This window comes from Garra rufa, chromosome 4 (assembly GCF_049309525.1).
Source record: "Garra rufa chromosome 4, GarRuf1.0, whole genome shotgun sequence".
NCBI lineage: Eukaryota > Metazoa > Chordata > Actinopteri > Cypriniformes > Cyprinidae > Garra > Garra rufa.
Genome location: NC_133364.1, coordinates 3,698,159 through 3,716,517, shown reverse-complemented (window position 1 = coordinate 3,716,517; position 18,359 = coordinate 3,698,159).

The following is an 18,359-nucleotide window of genomic DNA, read 5'->3' as shown; positions in this document are numbered from 1 at the left end:
AACCGGTGTATAAATTCATGTATCTTCCCTCATAAACGGAATTACCGTGGCAAGCCTAGCCTCTGGTAAAATATGAGATACACCTGTTAATAAAATAATGTTTTATACATTTTATACATATATATATAGTAGTTATAATAGTTTTGTGCCAAATCGATGAGAACATTACAGCCTTGAATTTCTCTGCAGCTCTTCTGTCTACTGATGGAGTGTCGTGTTGACAGTGCAATAAATAGCACTGGGAGTATTAATGTTCACTGTAGACTAATAATAATAATAAATAAAATTCAATACACAAATAGCATTTGTTAAATGACTTTACACAACAATACAGGTGGTTACATAGCAGCATCAACATAGAAAGTGCTGTGTGACCTAATAAAATGAAAAATCAAGCAAAAAAAAAAAAAAAAGAGGAACATTGGCACCACTCTTTGACGTTTCTTTGCTCCATTCAGGATGAAAAAAGCACAAAAATGTCTGAAAATTGGATATCCTTGAAAAGTTCACACAAAACCAACATGAGTGCAAATAAAACACGCTCACTAAGTGCAAATGAGAAATACTTAAAACCAGTGATGGGGTAACGTATTACAAGTAACGCAAGTTACGTAATAATATTACTTTTTCCAAGTAACGCATTACTTTTTAATTGACAAGAAAATATCTGAGTTATCTGAGTAAATGTGAACATGCATTAATTCATCTCACTCACTAAAAAAACAGATACAGTATTCCTCAAAATGAATAAAAACAGTGAAATTCAACGCAAACCTTCGATGGTCGGCAGCAAATGCCTGAGGCTTTTGGTGTGAAAAAGCTTTTGCATTTGCTAAAAATAGAACTTTTTATATTAAAAACAAACAAGCAAGCCCCGCCCAGATTTAAAAAGTAACACAAAAGTAACGTAACACATTTCTTTCCATAAAAAGTAACTAAGTAACATAATTAGTTACTTTTTAGAGAGTAACTCAATATTGTAATGGATTACTTTTAAAAGCAACGTTCCCCAACACTGCTCATATGTAGCTTTAGAGGTAGCAACTCAAGTATCTTCAAGTGGTGGCAAGGAGTTTGAGTACAAAAGAGGACTGTTGAAAGACTTGCTAAACAGTTGGAAGCAAAACCAAAAAGAAAAAAAAATTACATCAGTACGAAGTGCAGATGCATCAGTTGAACCACAAGGCGGAGAGGACCCCCCCCCAAAAAAAGAGGTTACGCATAATAGTGGACCAGAGAAGAGACCTGAATGTGATCCTTTCATTCTCAAGCACCGAAACAGATGATATTTAAGCCATTCATATTTTTTCCAGAATGAGTCATTGCAGCAGAAAATGAAGCTGTTTTAAATGATGTAATATTTTATTTACATTTAATACAAATAACACTGTTATAACACTAACACTGTAACATATATAGTATGTCCTCTCACTGTAAATTACACTCAGTGATCCTGCATCTTTTTTTATTTGATAGGTGAAGTGCAATATATTATAGCATTTAACCTGTTTTGCAAAGTGTAAATATTCCCCCTAATATGTGAACAGCATCTTTCTGCATCTAACTTCTCTTAATACTGTGTAAATAGTGTATAAGTGAATAAGACCTTCGATTAATACTTAGTGCAAATAGCATCTGCCTTATATTAACAATTAGTGTACACTGTAAAAAAAAATCCGTAAAATTTACGGTAAAAAACTGGCAGCTGTGGTTGCCAGAATTTTACCGTAAAAATTACGGTAGCAATGTTTTACATTTTAAGGTTTTCACTTAAATTTACAGGTAAATACCGTAATTTCGTACTAAAAACCGTAACTCATATAATGGTAATGTACCAACTTTTTGAAGCACTGAAATCTGTTTTGTACCTTTGTAATACAATGATAACCACCAAAAGCAGGTGGTGATGACAACATCACATGATGAACCAAAGTCCATCACACGGAGGTTTTAAATAATAGCATATATAGAAGGTGCACAGTGTCATTCACACAAACACTAAACACCATCATGGTAACACACATAAAACTGAAATAATGCAAAAAACATTAATTTAACAACATTAGATGTAACATACAACCCTAATGTACAAAACTGCCAAGAAAAAAATTAAGATGAAGTTATTTCAACAACAAAAAAACATCAAATAAAAAAATGAAATTCAGGGAATTCTGGGAATGTCAATTTACTGGTTATTCACTGTAAATTTTACGTTCTTTTTCACTTCCAAAAACGGTATACTACCGTAAAATTAAATGCAATGTCCAACACAGTTTTTCACCGTATATAGAAGGGGAACTTACCGTTAACCATTTCACAGGTTTTTACCGTAGCATTTTTACTGTTTTTTACCGTTAAATTCACTGTCATTTTTTACAGTGTAAATAGCATCTATAGTGCAAATAGCTGCTGCCTTATTTTTCAGAGTGTATGTAGGCTGACATTTTTAACTCTTAACTCGTTCTTTTGCTGTTTCAAATAATAGCAACTACTTCATTTCACTATGAATGGGTGGACCAGAATGTAAATGTCAGTGGTCAGATGTAAATTTTCTAACCAGATGTCTCTGCTGCTTAGTTACAATACAATAGGCCTTCAGCTTTAAAGTCTTAAAGCTACAGTCTATTTTAGTAGTTATAAAAACATATGATCTAAACTTAAGTCATTGTAAAAAATAATGTAAAAACAGTTAAAAAAAACTGCTTTAAAAGTAATTAAAATTTAAAACTAAGTTTAATCAACTTGAAATGTGAAGGTGTGACCACTTGGAAAATCTAGGAAAGTTATTGTGCACTGTAAAAAAAAAAAAAAGTGGTAAACTGCAAGTAACCAATAAAAGTTAGTTCTGTTTTAAGGTGAGACATTGCAGGCAAATATGCATTTTTTCATGGACCTATCAAGTTTGAGATTTTGGGTCTTTTGGTTTTACATAAAGTGTTTTTTAGACTAGTGGAAAGAAAACATCCAAAAAACACTGTTAAGTGTTTCTGTTGTAGCACTTTATCAATTTGTGTCAATAGATGTCAATTACAATGCATATTTTTAAAAGCTGTTTTCTCAAAATGAGGTTTTTTTTCTTCTTCTACACTAAGCCATAAATCTCCACTTCAGTAGCACTTGCACACAACCGACTTGACATTTTTATTCCTGACTATATCCTAAAGGTTTTTACAGAGGCATTTGTTCATTTATAATTTGCTTGATTTTTACAACATTGTATTCCCCCAAAAATGAAGAAATATAGTGTTTCCTGTCTGTTCTAAGTTTTTTCTGAATTATATTGTGGCGAAATGAGATACCCAAAATGTCAAAAAAATTAAACAAGTATTTTGAAACGGACTTCATCCAGTGTTTAGATTTTTGTACTAGAAATGTATGCAAATTAGTGCATGTTTCATTAAATAATGCCTCATTTGCATATTTAAACATAACATTTTAGAAAACTTGTAATACAAAAAATGTCTGCAATTATCAATGTAATCAATCAGCTGGGTAAGTAAGGTGGTAACTATAAGTAATTTTTTTTACCCTATTCACCTGCAGTGTCTCGCCTTAAGTTACCATTTATTCAGCGTAACGTTGTAAAAGCTAATTGCAAACAATTATATGTTATGGTATACAATCCTAAATCCATTTTTAACCTTTATCCTTTATACTAGTCTGCATGGCAAATGACTTGGAATTTCTCCCAGGTAAACTTCTGAACCCAGCCGCATAGTTCAAATAAGAAGAGAATTAAAATGTAAAGAAAAACAGACAAGAAGGTTCTGGAGAATGTCTGTGGATTTCTCGATGTTCGGATCACGGGGGTCCGTGAGAGAGAAGACATCCCGCCGGTCTCCCACAGAGAGGGGCAGAGGTCGGCTCATCTTCCCCCGGCTCCTGGCTCATTCTTATATAATCGTTTTATCCCCTCGTATTAAACAAACAGCCGCCTGCTGTCCGCACTCATGGGAACCTGCCGAGAATGTCCGACACGGGGCTCACGCTATGCACTTCACTTCAACATCATAATGCCCACCTGGCAATGCTCATAACAGGCCCCCGCTGAGGCCATTTCGGTACTTCATGAAATAAAATTCATGATGTGTGAGTATGTAACTGATGTAATAACAATTCACTTGTTTTCTCGATGCATCAATTATAAAACCTGACGATGCATATGCATTTGATCCTGAAACATGGATTTTTGAATCGTAAATGATTTTGGTCAGTAATCCATTTCAAACACTAAGAATCAAATGAATCACGATTTCTATTGCAATTCAGTGCTTTAAAATATATACACATTAAATTACTACAATTACAAATTAATAGAGACTTTGAACCGCGTTGTTCATTCCCTCATATCTCTCCTTTATGCGCTCCAGCAAGGTTTATGATAATAAATTATATTGGTATATTAATAATATATAATATGAAAAAGCTAATATTAGATGGAAAAATGCAAACTATATAAAAGCACTGGAGATAAATAAAAGCTACCAAATAAAATAAATATATAAATAATATAAAAATAATGAATTAAACCTAAATAGTACTGATAAAAATGACAAAAGCACCTAAATCACTAAAAATGTTATTAAAATGAAAACAGAAATTATAAAAATAAATGCTAATTCAAAATATGAATAAAAATTATATATATAATACTAAAATATCACTGATCCAAAAATACATGATCCAAAAGACCTTTATTATTCAAAGATCATATAATCCTCAGGAATACTGACATTAAAACACATTTTCGGCTTAATATAAGAAAGTGCATTGTGCACATGTAGTATTTCAAATAAATGTATTATAATTTTTATATCAGTAAGTCTCGAGCGATATATCAGTAAATATCTTAATAGAATTCAGTTTAGTTTGAAGTAAATGCATTTTAAATATATTACTTTTCACTAGGGTAAATTTCTACATATGCTATATGACATATATAACAATGGGCAAAAGTGTTTCTTTTTTTTTTTTTTTTAGCTCTCACTCTGTGACTTCATAAAGGCTGCAATGTAATTTGCCCCCTGACTAAGCATATAAAGAATTTAGGGGAAGCATTTAAATAATCCTGTTAATACACTTAAACAATGCAGAATCAAATCATTAATCAAATTGCACTGAATTTTATTGTGAATTGTCTCGAATTGAATTGTTCTGAATTTGCAAAAAACATTCTTGAATCAAATCAAAACCCTATGAATCGCTGTTTACGCAAGGATTCACAGCCCTATAATACTGACACGGAAAGTTCTGATGGACACTTGAGAGAGAACATAAAAAGTAGGGCATGGGGATGTTTTACCAGGATGATGGAGCACATGTCCTCGTTCTCATGGACTATCATCACTCGTGTCAATGTTATCATGTTTCCAGTGTGTCCAGCTGTGGCGGGAAGCTTCGGTGTGTTTATAACGGAGTTATCAGACCGGAAAACAAACGCTTTTGACACAGACAGGGATTGAAATGAACATAAACTCATCCGCAAATACGCAGAAACGCTCAATGCGCTTCGCTGACCTGTGGCCAGTTCTATGCCGAGTGTCACAGTAAGATGAGATTTGAGATATATTTAGGTCACTGGGTTATAAGAGGTTAGTAGAGATACAGTTTAACATCTGCGGTGCTCACAATCGCATCATCAGCATCTGTGAAAGTATACATTTCAATGTGTGAAGATCTGAATCCCTTTGACCGATAAATCAGCTTGGATTTCCAGGCTGGTTCAGGCTGGTTGATGCTAGCTTAATTGGTGGACTAAAATATAATGCCAGCAGCCAGCAGCACCTAGGTCATGGGTTCGATTTCCAGGAAATGCATGGACTTGAATGCAATACAAGTTGCTTTAGATAAAAGTAATTTGGTGAATGGATGATATTCAGATTGTGTATTGCATCTGGTTCCAGTTAGGAATATTATTGTCAACTAAACTATTAAAAACATTTTTTTTTTTAAATAAAGTGGAGTCTAAATATCGGCTACTAACTGAAAAATGTTGAATTGCTAAAATTACTTTTGAACATGATTAAAAAACTAAAACTAAATCTTATAAAAAACTAAACCTAAGTATTAATATTCCAAAATAACAAAAAACTAATATAAATGACAGAAACACAAAAATAAAAAATTTGAAAATTTTAATTAAAGCTAATTCAAATTTTATAAAAAAATTAAATAAAATATCTATTATTAACTGAAATAAAACTGAAACAACAGAAATATAAAGTAAAAAAAAATTTAATAAGCTTTCAAGTTGAAGCTAACTGTAAAAAAAAAAAAAAACTAATAAAACCTAAATAGTAATAATTAAAAAAGAACAAAAACTAATAAAACTGTCAATTAAACACACAGAAAAATCACAAAAATTTAAAAAAGAATGAATTAAAATAATTAATTACAAATTATAGTAGTATATTAATTATATATTATTTGAAAAAAGCTGAAATAAAATAAAATATTAGATGAAAAATGTAAACTAAATGAAAACGTAAAGTTGAATTACTGGAGATAAATAAAGCTAATAAATTAATTAATTAAACCTAAATAGTTTAAAAACAACTAAAAATGATAAAAATGACAATTAAGCACATAGCAAAATCACAAAAATAAAAAAATTGATAATTGAATAAAATAATTTGATAAAAATTATATTAGTATATTAATAATATATTATATATAAAAAGGCTTAAATAAAATAAAATACTGGAGATAAATAAAAAGATTTTTTTTTTAAATTAAACCTAAATAGTTATATTTAAAAACAACATAAACTGATAAAAATTACAATTAAGCACATAGCATATAAAGTATAAATCTAATATAAATTATTAGATGAAAAATGTAAACTAAATGAAAACTGAACTAAGTTAAAGCACTGGAGATAAATGAAAGCTAAAAATAAAAATAAATTAAATCTAAATATTTCATATATATTTAAAAACAACATAAATGGATAAAAATTACAATTAAGCACATAGCAAAATCACAAAAATTAAAATTTAAAAATCTAAAAAGAACTAATTAAAATAATAAATACAACTAAATAGTACTGATAAAAATGACAAAAGCACCTAAATCGCTAAAAATGTTATTAAAACAGAAAATATAAAAATAAATGCTATTTCAAAATATGAATAAAAAATGATATATAATGCTAAAATATTACTAGTCCAAAAGTACATCACCACCACTGTGGCCAGGTTGTAACCACAATTAACCATGACATAAGTCGAGGAAATTTTCCAGCTGAACAGCAGAAATGAGGCGGTGTGAGCGGGGAGGAATACGGGCATCGTTTGATATGAAGCTTTGGGCCTGTAATCCGCTTACAGCTGAAAGAGCTCTGAATTCCTGGACCTGCAGGAGAAGCTGAGACGAACCTCGAACCGCCATCAAAACTTTCCACTAATATTGTAAAAGACAACCCGGATCCCAAGCATATGAACCCGCTGACTTCTAGCGTTATAGTGTCGGACGAGAGGTGGGGGAACGGGATTACAGCGGGTCTCCTGGATAAACTGTTCTCACACTGTACATGAGACCCATAAAACTACAGCACTGACACAACTCACTCATAAAACTGCCAAGAGCAGAGATATCCTCTGTGCCATCATAAAATCCTGCGGTGAGATGATTGTATAACAGGGATGGAGCATGATTTAATCTCAATGACAGGCATATTCTCTTAATTCCCAGGAAATACGCTCTGAATGTTGTTATTAAACTACAGCTCTGTGGTATGTCGTATACGTCTGTAGGTACGGTTGACAAAGGCGAATAACTCAAATAACAATGCTCTTACAATTTCCTGTGCGGAAACACCAGGAAGGAAGTGATGCCCTCGGACAGGAAGAACAACACATGCCAGAGCTCTGTGTCACTCTGTTGTCATTACATCATAATATTGACCAAACATGACAGTCAATAATGCTGTAAAGCGTCCTCATTCACTCTCCGCTCATCGAAACTGTCAGTCAATGAGCTAAAAATGAGCGTTAGGTTCATTCAACTTTTCCCTTGGTTAATTTCCTACTACGGTAAATAAAAATCAATCGCACATGAGATCAACTGTTAAACTAATGAGATTAAAAGGAGAGCTAATGGAAAGTTTTGCTTAAGTCTCCTTAAATCTTTGAAAATATAAAGGTAAAAAAAAAAGACTCATTTACAGTGCGTGAGAAAACTATTAAATAGAATAATGTATGATGTTTCCAAAATAAATAAAAAAATTAATTAAAAAAATGAATCTTTATTGACTATTGTACTACAGCCAAAACAAATTACGGACATTTTATTTTTTTTATTTATTTAATTATTGACATAATGTTGGAATATAAAAGGAAATATTTGTCTTTTTTTGTCTGTTACACAAGGAAACACTGATCAAGATTGACATTTTATAAGAAAACAAAAATATTATTTTTTATATTGTTTATATATTATTTTTCAAATGTTTTGTATTTTATCCATTTTAATAATAATTAAAAAGAACAAAAACGAATAAAAATGACAGTTAAGCCTTATAGCAAAATCACTCAAATTTAAATATTATTAGTATATTCATAATATATTATTTGAAATTAAAAATAATCATAAAATACAATATTAGGTGAAAAGTGCAAACTAAATTAAAAAGTTGAAACACTGGAGATAAATAAAAGCCAAAAAAGAAATACAATAAAAATTAATAAAATAAAATGTAAATAATACAAAATAAATAAAAATATATATCAAATATATAAAATACAAAATAACTAATTAAAAAAATGTATAAAAAATTATTAGTGTATTAATAATAGTATATGAAAAAATCTGAAATAAAATATTTTACAAAAAAAAGTCTACTAAAACATAATAAAATGAAACTTAAAAAGTTATATTTCAAAACAACAAAAACAGATAAAAAAAATGACAAAAGCATGTAAATTACTAAAAATAATAATTAAAATGAAAACAGAAGATATAAAAAATAAGTGCTATTTCAAAACACTGATCAAGATTGAAATTTTACAAGAAAACAAAAACAATGTTTATATATTGCGTATATTTTTCAAATGTTTTGTATTTTACCCATTTTTACTAAAAGTACATCATTTTAATTAGTTTTCCTTTCAGGCCATTGGTGAGATAAAACTGCCTAAAAAGATACAAACACTAACACAAACTATTTCTGAACTTATTTACATTAAAAGGACAGATGATCATGAAGGACCAGAATATTAAAATTTCAGGGTGGAAACCATCCAAAACATCCTAGCACCTGCATAACATTGTCCTAGAAACCTCCCAGAACACCTTGAGCACAGTGATAGTGACTTTTCATCGAACACACTGCTCTGTTCTTCAACATCTAGTTACTTTTGCCTGAGAAACATTTGGGAACACACTGAATGCAGTTCAGCAACGCTGTAGCTACTTTTATCAAAAACTGTTTCTGGACAATGACATTTATCTCCATGTGCACCAGCGAGAGGAAGGTCAAAACAAGCCGGGCGTCATCGGCTAATAAACGTGACATCCTAATGACCCAGGTGCTGCACACACAGATAAAAAAGAGCTGTGTTTGATTTTCATCCGAATCACATGACAGCGCAGCTCAGCTCGTCCCACCCTTCCCTCTGCATTTGGGAAATTTCCATTCCCTGCCTTGCTCTTCTCAAGGTTACGTTCACAGCGATCCGCTGAGCCGCTTTCTGCCTCTTTATGTTTTTATAATTCAATGATCACCCACGGTCCAGAAGCACACACACCATGTTACTATCCTGTTACCTACGTAAATGTAAGAAAAGCACCACACTGGGTCACACTTAAGCCTATTATACAGGACTGTGGATTAACCGTGTCTCTCTTCCTGTTAAATGAGGCCAAACACATGAACGCCTTGATCAGATGCTTACTGTGACATTAAGTGACGGCTTGATCGGGATTCAGCCCTCCTGTATCTCGCAATCGCATTCTGGGAATCTGAGCGGAGGCTGCTGATTTAAAGGAGCAGTCCACCTAAAAACCAACATCCTGTCATCATTTACTCAACCTCACGGTGAAACACAAAAGCAGCACTGCTCTTCTCCATTTCAATGAAAGAATAAGCTAAAGGAAAAAATATTATACTTTCACAGATACAGTGCCTTGCAAAAGTATTCATACCCCTTCATTTTTTTCCACATTTTGTTTTGTTGCAGCATTATGTTAAACTGCTTTAAATTAGTTCATTTGCAAATTTTACAAATTTATTAAAAATGAAACAATGAAAAAAGTACATTGCGTAAGTATTCATACCCTTAACTCAGTGCATAGTTGAAGCACCTTTACAGCCTCAACTCTTTTTGGGTCTGATGTGACCATCTTTGCACATCTGCATTTGGCAATTATCTGCCATTCTTTGCCTCACCTTTTCTCCTCTCCATCTCTGTCAGCTTGGACATTTTCTAGAGTCCTAGTTTTTCCAATCGTGGAGAATGCTTCTGTCAACCTTCAATGCAGCAGATTTTTTTTCTGGACTCTTCCCTAGATCATCGCCTTAACGCAAGTCTGTCACTGAGCTCTACAGGCAGTTATCTTGACCTCAGGACTTGGTTTTTGCTCTGATATGCATTTTCAGCTGTTAGACCTTTTCTGAGAGGTGTGTCTTTCTAAATCAGACTCATTCAAATGAATTTGCCACAGTTTAACTCCACTCGAAGTTTAGTAACATCTAGAAGCAATATGAATGCTCCTGAGATAAATTTCGAGTGTCCCAGAAAAGGGTATGAATACTTATGCAACGGGATCTTTTCAGTTTTTTATTTCTAATAAATTTGCAAAGTTGTTACAAACCTGTTTTGTGCTGTCATTATGGTGTATGAGATGTAGATTGATGTGGGAAAAAAAGTAATTTAACATAATGCTTGAACAAAACAAAATGTGAAAAAAAGAAGGGGTATGAATACTTTTGCAAGGCACTGTATTAAAACTTGTTTTTCAGAACAACCTTTGGCAGTGAAACAAGGTCAAGCTAAATTTCATGTGCAGTTTTGCTCATTCAAAACTAGTGGGCTGATATTAGTCAATGATGTCAAACTGATGTAATGCGCTTTAACAAGGTGTGTTCAAGCATGTTGAATTGCTACTTTTATGGTAATTGATAGTGCTTTTGGAGCTTGTCACTCCTCAGTTTTTATTGCACTGAAAGAGTAGCATAAGCATTCAGTTAAAGTGAAACCATTTCCTTTGGTTTTCTTAAGAAAATAAATAAAGTCACAGCTTTGGAACGGCGTGACAGTTTTTCAGTTTATCATGTTTTACATTTTGTGGTTGAACCATGATGTGGTTTAGTAAGAACTAGCTGGAAAGCACACAAGCTTTGCACAGAAAAACATGTCTCTCATTTTTTTTATATAAAACGTACGTCATTTTGATTTTAACGCAATGCTGTGAAGATCATTGAGTTGAGGCTGTTTCACAGTTCACTTCCAGTGAGAGGCATTTGGAAAGCGACAAATCGCATGTGGTTTTTCTAGCAGCAAAATCAAGAAAAGGCAAAAAAAATGTAGGTATATCCTTAAAAAAATAAAGATGCTTCAAAAGGTTGCCATAAAAGAACCATTTTTGGTTCCACAAAGAACCATTTAGTCAAAGGTTCTTTAAAGAACCATTTCTTGCTTACCTTTTTATAATCTGAAGAACCTTTTTTCACCACAACGAACCTTTTGTGAAACAGAAAGGTTCTTCAGATGTTCAAGGTTCTTTATGGAACCATTTAGACAAAAAGGTTCTTCTATGGCATCGGGAAGCACCTTTATTTTTAAGAGTGAAGGTGAAACCATGGCGTGAACATTGCCTCAACTATGCAAAATGCATCCAATATAAAAGAAAAAGCATTGATTTGCTGTTTGCATGTCCTTGGTTTCTTCCCATTGTCAGTAGGTGATCAATTTAATTAATCAAATGAACATGAATTAGGTGTTGGTCTCATGTGTCACGCTTGATCTAAAGTAGCACAACTGTACATACCACCTATTTATTTTTTACAAATTATTATTTATTTATTTTTCATTTTTGTATATTTATGTTTACATATGTGTATTTTTCTTATTCTCTTATTTTTATTGTCTGTGCATTGTTGTCTCTGTGTACTGGAAGCTAATAACACTGAAACAAATCCCCTGTATGCGCAAACGTACTTGGCAATAAAGCTCTTTCTGATTCTGATATTTTGATCATTTAGTGTAAAAGTACATTGTGTTCCTCCACGTAAACCACACTCACAGATAAATATTACACGGAGTGCAGACACATTAATAATGGCCATCAGCTCCAGACATGTTGGAAATAGATGTTACGCCAATTTTATGCTGGACATGTAAGTAGAGTGTGAGCAGAGATGCCTATATTGTGGTTTACACAATGCAGAATACAGAGTCGGAATCACAGAATCCAGATACAAAAATGGAATTCAGTCTCGGAATGAAACCATAATTGGCAACATTTTCATCACTCTAAAAAGTAATTTAGGGGACCTTTTAACTAATTCAAAAAATGTATAAAAAATTATTAGTGCATTAATAATAGTATATGAAAAAATCTGAAATAAAATATTTTACTAAAACTTATATAAATGTGTGATTGCAAGTTAAAATGCAATTGCAAAATGCAAAGTTGCAGTAACTTAATAAAACTGTCTTGTTAACTTTGGAAATTGGGCAGTGCATTTCTCATTCCCAATATGCTTTACATAGATATAATAGCCGTGGATTTTAACTAAAATAGTTTCAGACACAAGTTGGTGCAACATTTTTTTTTTTTTTGAGGAATCAACTTAAAAATTGATTATTAAGTTCCTCTAACTCAGTATAGTTTGTTGGCTAACAACAATCTCATTTGAAGTTGCCATAACTCATAAAACAAAAAATTGATGCAAACTGATGTTTTTGTTGTTGTTGAGCAAACATATTTTTTATATTTTGCCATTTGTCATGTTCTAAGTTTCTGTCAGTTGTCAGTAAGCGATCAATTCAGCTCATCAAAGACAATAGTTTGTTGTTCTAGAACACTTTGTGACTATGAACATGACATCAGGTTTTGGTCTCATGCGCCACAATTGATCTAAATGACAGGCTAGTGGCCATAATCAATGCATCTGTACTTGATTTAATGTTTGTTTGTGTTTGCGGTTAATATGGAGGAACACAATGTACTTTTATGACGTGAACATGTCTGCAGGTGTTGGTCTTCACTAACAGAAAGGCAACATACTTCAAATTTTATCATTTAATGTAAAAGTACACTATGTTCCTACACGTTAACCACAATCACAGGCACATTGTAAAATAGATGTAGGAAATAGATGTTACGGCAATTTCATGCTGGGCATGTAGGTAGAGTGTAAGCTTGATGCCTATATTGTGGTTTATACAATGCAGAATATGTCGGAATCACAGAATCGAGTTATGAAAATAAATTTCAGTCTCAGAATGTGCCAGAAATTGGCCAAATTTCTCAAAAGTGACTTTTAGCACAACTTTAATAAATGAGTAATTGCAAGTTAAAAGTTGCAATCATTATTTTGTAAAATTCAGGTGACAAAATAATGTTGATCATTACATGAACTTAATATTTTGTGTAATTTAAACTCAAATTTCTGTGTCAGTTGAATTTGAAATTACAGTTTTTTCCAATTGCTAACACAATTTTTCAAACTGGTCTGGTTTTATCAAAATACTTAACACAATTCACAAAACCACACACCCAAACTGCAAAATACCTCATATATCCTGTAAAATGAAGCACTGCAACCGAAACTACACATAGCATTATCAAAATCAAACTTTTGTATGAAATGGCACACACTTCATTCATATTACCAGATTTTTGCCTAACCAACTACACACTCTTGGGCATAATGAAAAGCACCCCCATCTTTAGTATGCTTTGCCATAATACTAAAATATGTACCAGATTGTTCACATGCACAGAAATATGCAGATACACACACATCCTGTTGCAACATTTTTTTATTTTATTTTTTTTCACTACAGCAAACAAGTCAGTGCAACATATGCACAGCAGATATATTTACATGGAACTGAACAAAAATATTCGGTAACACTTTCTATGAAGCCCTTATTTATAATACATTATAAGGGTATTCTTAAGACATTATAATGAATGCATAATGCATTATAAAAAACCTTATAATATGTTATATCATCTCATGAGTTTTCATAAGAACAGTTTTAATGTATTATAATTTGTACTTTTTTGTGATTATAGCTTTTAAGAGAATGATTACCTCCTCATAGTTATAACATATTATAAGTCTCATATCTTGCCATGTTTCTCATGTCACTTTACTTAAAGCATACAAAGACCACTTATAAGTAATTATAATATTTCCCAAAGAACCCTAAGATCAGGTATCAGTTTAGATAAATGTGTAATATGAACAGTTTGATGATTTTGATGGTACCCTTCAGACAGCTTTTGATAAGTAACTCTGCAACTGCATGTCAGCTAGCAGTAATTATTATTATGCTGAATATATGCTAACACTAAATTTCGATGTTTCCCCAAAAGACAAACTATTATGTTATATTATAAGTAACTTTGCAAGTACATGAACATTCTACCTAGCCCAACCATAACCTAAGCCTACTAATACTCTAAGGAGTGTTAGTTGGCATGTAGTTCGAAAGTTTAAGCTTATAGTCAATAGACTTAGGGGACCATCAAAATAAAGCGTAATATAATGTAAAAAAATAAATGTAATATGATATAGTCCATTATAAATTAAAAAGATTTAATATGCCGTTCATTGTGTGTTATAAATGATCATAATCTTAAAAGTTATAACCTCAAATACTCAAGTATTATAATGTATTATAATTGTTATTATGATTATTCATGAGATAGTATAACATATTATAAGGTTTCTTATAATGCATTATGCATTTATTATAATGCCTTAGAAATACCCTTATAATGTGTTATAAATAGGGGCTTCATAGAAAGTGTTACCAAATATTCTTACAAAAAACAGTAAACTGAAAAATAAAATTTCAGAAAAAATATATTACAGTTAAAAAAAAAAAAGTTCTCAGCTGTGGTCTTTTTATAGTGCTTACATCCTGATTGAAGTGTTCACAATTAACCATTGAGGTGTTTGGCCAGGTGGCACATGTAATTGGCCAATTAGCTCATGCAGTGTCATTTTGAATAGCAGGGTTTTGAAATGGCAAGCATGTGACTTTATGTCAGATTGTTGTGTCTTATGCAGATAACTGTTTTCAGTGCATTTAAAAAGTGTCATTTTCAATTGCAAAATGTGTGTAAAGCAGAAAATGTGTTTAGACTTTTGGAGACTTGAGAAGAAGTTTTGCTCTCTGTGTGTCAGTTTAAATAATTGTGCTGTGCATGTCATTTTAGTGTGTTAGCAATTGGAAAAAACTGTAAGTAGCAGTAACATTTTCTTGTTAAGTTTTTTTAGTAAAGTAACCACTATATTGGCACTATATTGCACTAATGCCAGTGACAACATCTTACTTGTTCATTAAATATACATGCTAAATAAGCATGTGATATAATAGCTGTGGATTTGAACTAAAATAGTTTGAGACACAAGTTGGTACAACATTAAACTTAAAAATTGATTATTAAGTTCCTCTAACTCAGTATAGTTTGTTGGTTGACAACAATCTCATTCGAAGTTGCCATAACTCAAAATAAAAAATTGATGCAAACTGATGTTTTTGTTGTTGTTGAGCAAACATATTTTTTTTTAGATTCTGCTGTTTGTCATGTTCTGAGTTTCTGTCAATCGTCAGTAAGCGATCAATTCAGCTCATCGAAGACAATAGTTTGTTGTTCTAGAACACTTTGTGACTATGAACATGACATCAGGTTTTGGTCTCATGCGCCACAATTGATCTAAATGACAGGCTATTGGCCATCATCAATGCATCTGTACTTGATTTAATGTTTGTTTGTGTTTGCGGTTATTACTGAGAAACATACTTTTATGACGTGAACATGTCTGCAGGTGTTGGTCTTCACTAACAGAAAGGCAACATACGTCAAATTTTATCATTTAATGTAAAAGTACATTGTGTTCCTACATGTTAACCACAATCACAGGCACATTGTAAAATAGATGTAGGAAATAGATGTTACGGCAATTTCATGCTGGGCATGTAGGTAGAGTCTAAGCTTGATGCCTATATTGTGGTTTATACAATGCAGAATACGTCGGAATCACAGAATCGAGTTATGAAAATAAAATTCAGTCTCAGAATGTGACAGAAATTGGCAAAATTTCTCAAAAGTGACTTTTAGCACAACTTTAATAAATGTGTAATTGCAAGTTAAAAGTTGCAAACATTATTTTGTAAAATTCAGGTGACAAAATAATGTTGATCATTACATGAACTTAATATTTTGTGTAATTTAAACTCAAATTTATGTGTCAGTTGAATTTGAAATTAAGTAGCAGTAACATTTTCTTGTTAACTTTTTTTAGTAAAGTAACCACTATATTGGCACTATATTGCACTAATGCCAGTGACAACATCTTACTTGTTCATTAAATATACATGCTAAATAAGCATGTGATATAATAGCTGTGGATTTGAACTAAAATAGTTTGAGACACAAGTTGGTACAACATTACAGTTTTTTACAGACGCTAGGACACATTTCTCAATACTTAGGTCACTTTTGCAAAACTCTTCACACAGTGAGCACAACAGAAGTCTATGTGGGCTAAACTGAGGATCAATTTTCATTGTTTTGGCACAATATGCATTCAATGAATAAATCTCTCAAATTTCATGAATTCTTTTCTCACTCAGACACAACAACTGCCAAAAATCTTTGTCCGTACAGCACATTTTGCACATGCTTACATACTGTTTTCAAAACTGTTAAACTTATGTTCCAAACAATAACATAATGCAAAACTGAACAAGACAGCTAAATTCAACAGCATTATTTTATTGAAACATATTTCAAATCTAAAAATGCAGTAGATTAGCATTACTTTTTTATCTGTATCAGAGGATGGTGTGTGTACAAATTCTTGTATTTTGGAATTACTTAGTAACAAAAAAATAAAAATAAATAAACAACATAAAATATTGACGAATTCTGCATCATGTCTGATTCATTCCAGTAACATATATTGCAGTTATAAACAATATATATTGCAATCATAAACAGATGTTTCCTTGTTTTACACAAGAAAACACTGTGTAATGCTACATGTTGTTAGTGTTTTTTAGCTCATTGTTTTGTGGCTGACAAAGTGTGTTTGTCGGCTGTCAACCTTTGCTAGTGTTATGGAAGAATAAGTTTATTTGAGACCTGAATAAAGTGTTTTGGTAGTTGTAGTGCATTTTGAATGTGAAATGAACTGCTTTGCCAAGCTGAAAGTCAGTTAGGAGAATTGTGTGAAGAGTTTTGCAAAAGTGACCTAAGTATTGAGAAATGTGTCCTAGCGTCTGTAAAAAACTGTAAACTTAAAAATTGATTATTAAGTTCCTCTAACTCAGTATAGTTTGTTGGTTGACAACAATCTCATTCGAAGTTGCCATAACTCAAAATAAAAAATTGATGCAAACTGATGTTTTTGTTGTTGTTGAGCAAACATATTTTTTTTAGATTCTGCTGTTTGTCATGTTCTGAGTTTCTGTCAATCGTCAGAAGGCGATCAATTCAATTCATCAAAGACAATAGTTTGTTGTTCTAGAACACTTTGTGACTATGAACATGACATCAGGTTTTGGTCTCATGCGCCACAATTGATCTAAATGACAGGCTATTGGCCATCATCAATGCATCTGTACTTGATTTAATATTTGTTTGTGTTTGTGGTTAATATGGAGGAACACAACGTACTGTTACGACCTGAACATGTCTGCAGGTGTTGGTCTTCACTAACAGAAAGGCAACATGTGACAACTTTTAACATTGTGTTCCTTCAAAAACTCTAAAAGTCATTGTTGTAATAATAAGCTGTAAATAAGTTTAGCATGTGCAATGATAGTTGTGGATTTAATAACTAAAATAGATGAGATTAAATAGTTAAAGAGCCACAACACAAGTTGGCGCAACTTTTTTAAGGGAATCAACTGTAAAATTTAATGTGAACATGTATGCAAGTGTTGGTCTCCACTACCAGAAAGATAACATACAACATATTTGATCATTTAGTGTAAAAGTACATTGTGTTCCTCCACGTAAACCACACTCACAGATAAATATAACACGGAGTGCAGACGCATTTATAATGGCCATCAGCTCCAGACATGTTGGAAATAGATGTTACGCCAATTTCATGCTGGACATGTAAGTAGAGTGTGAGCAGAGATGCCTATATTGTGGTTTTCACA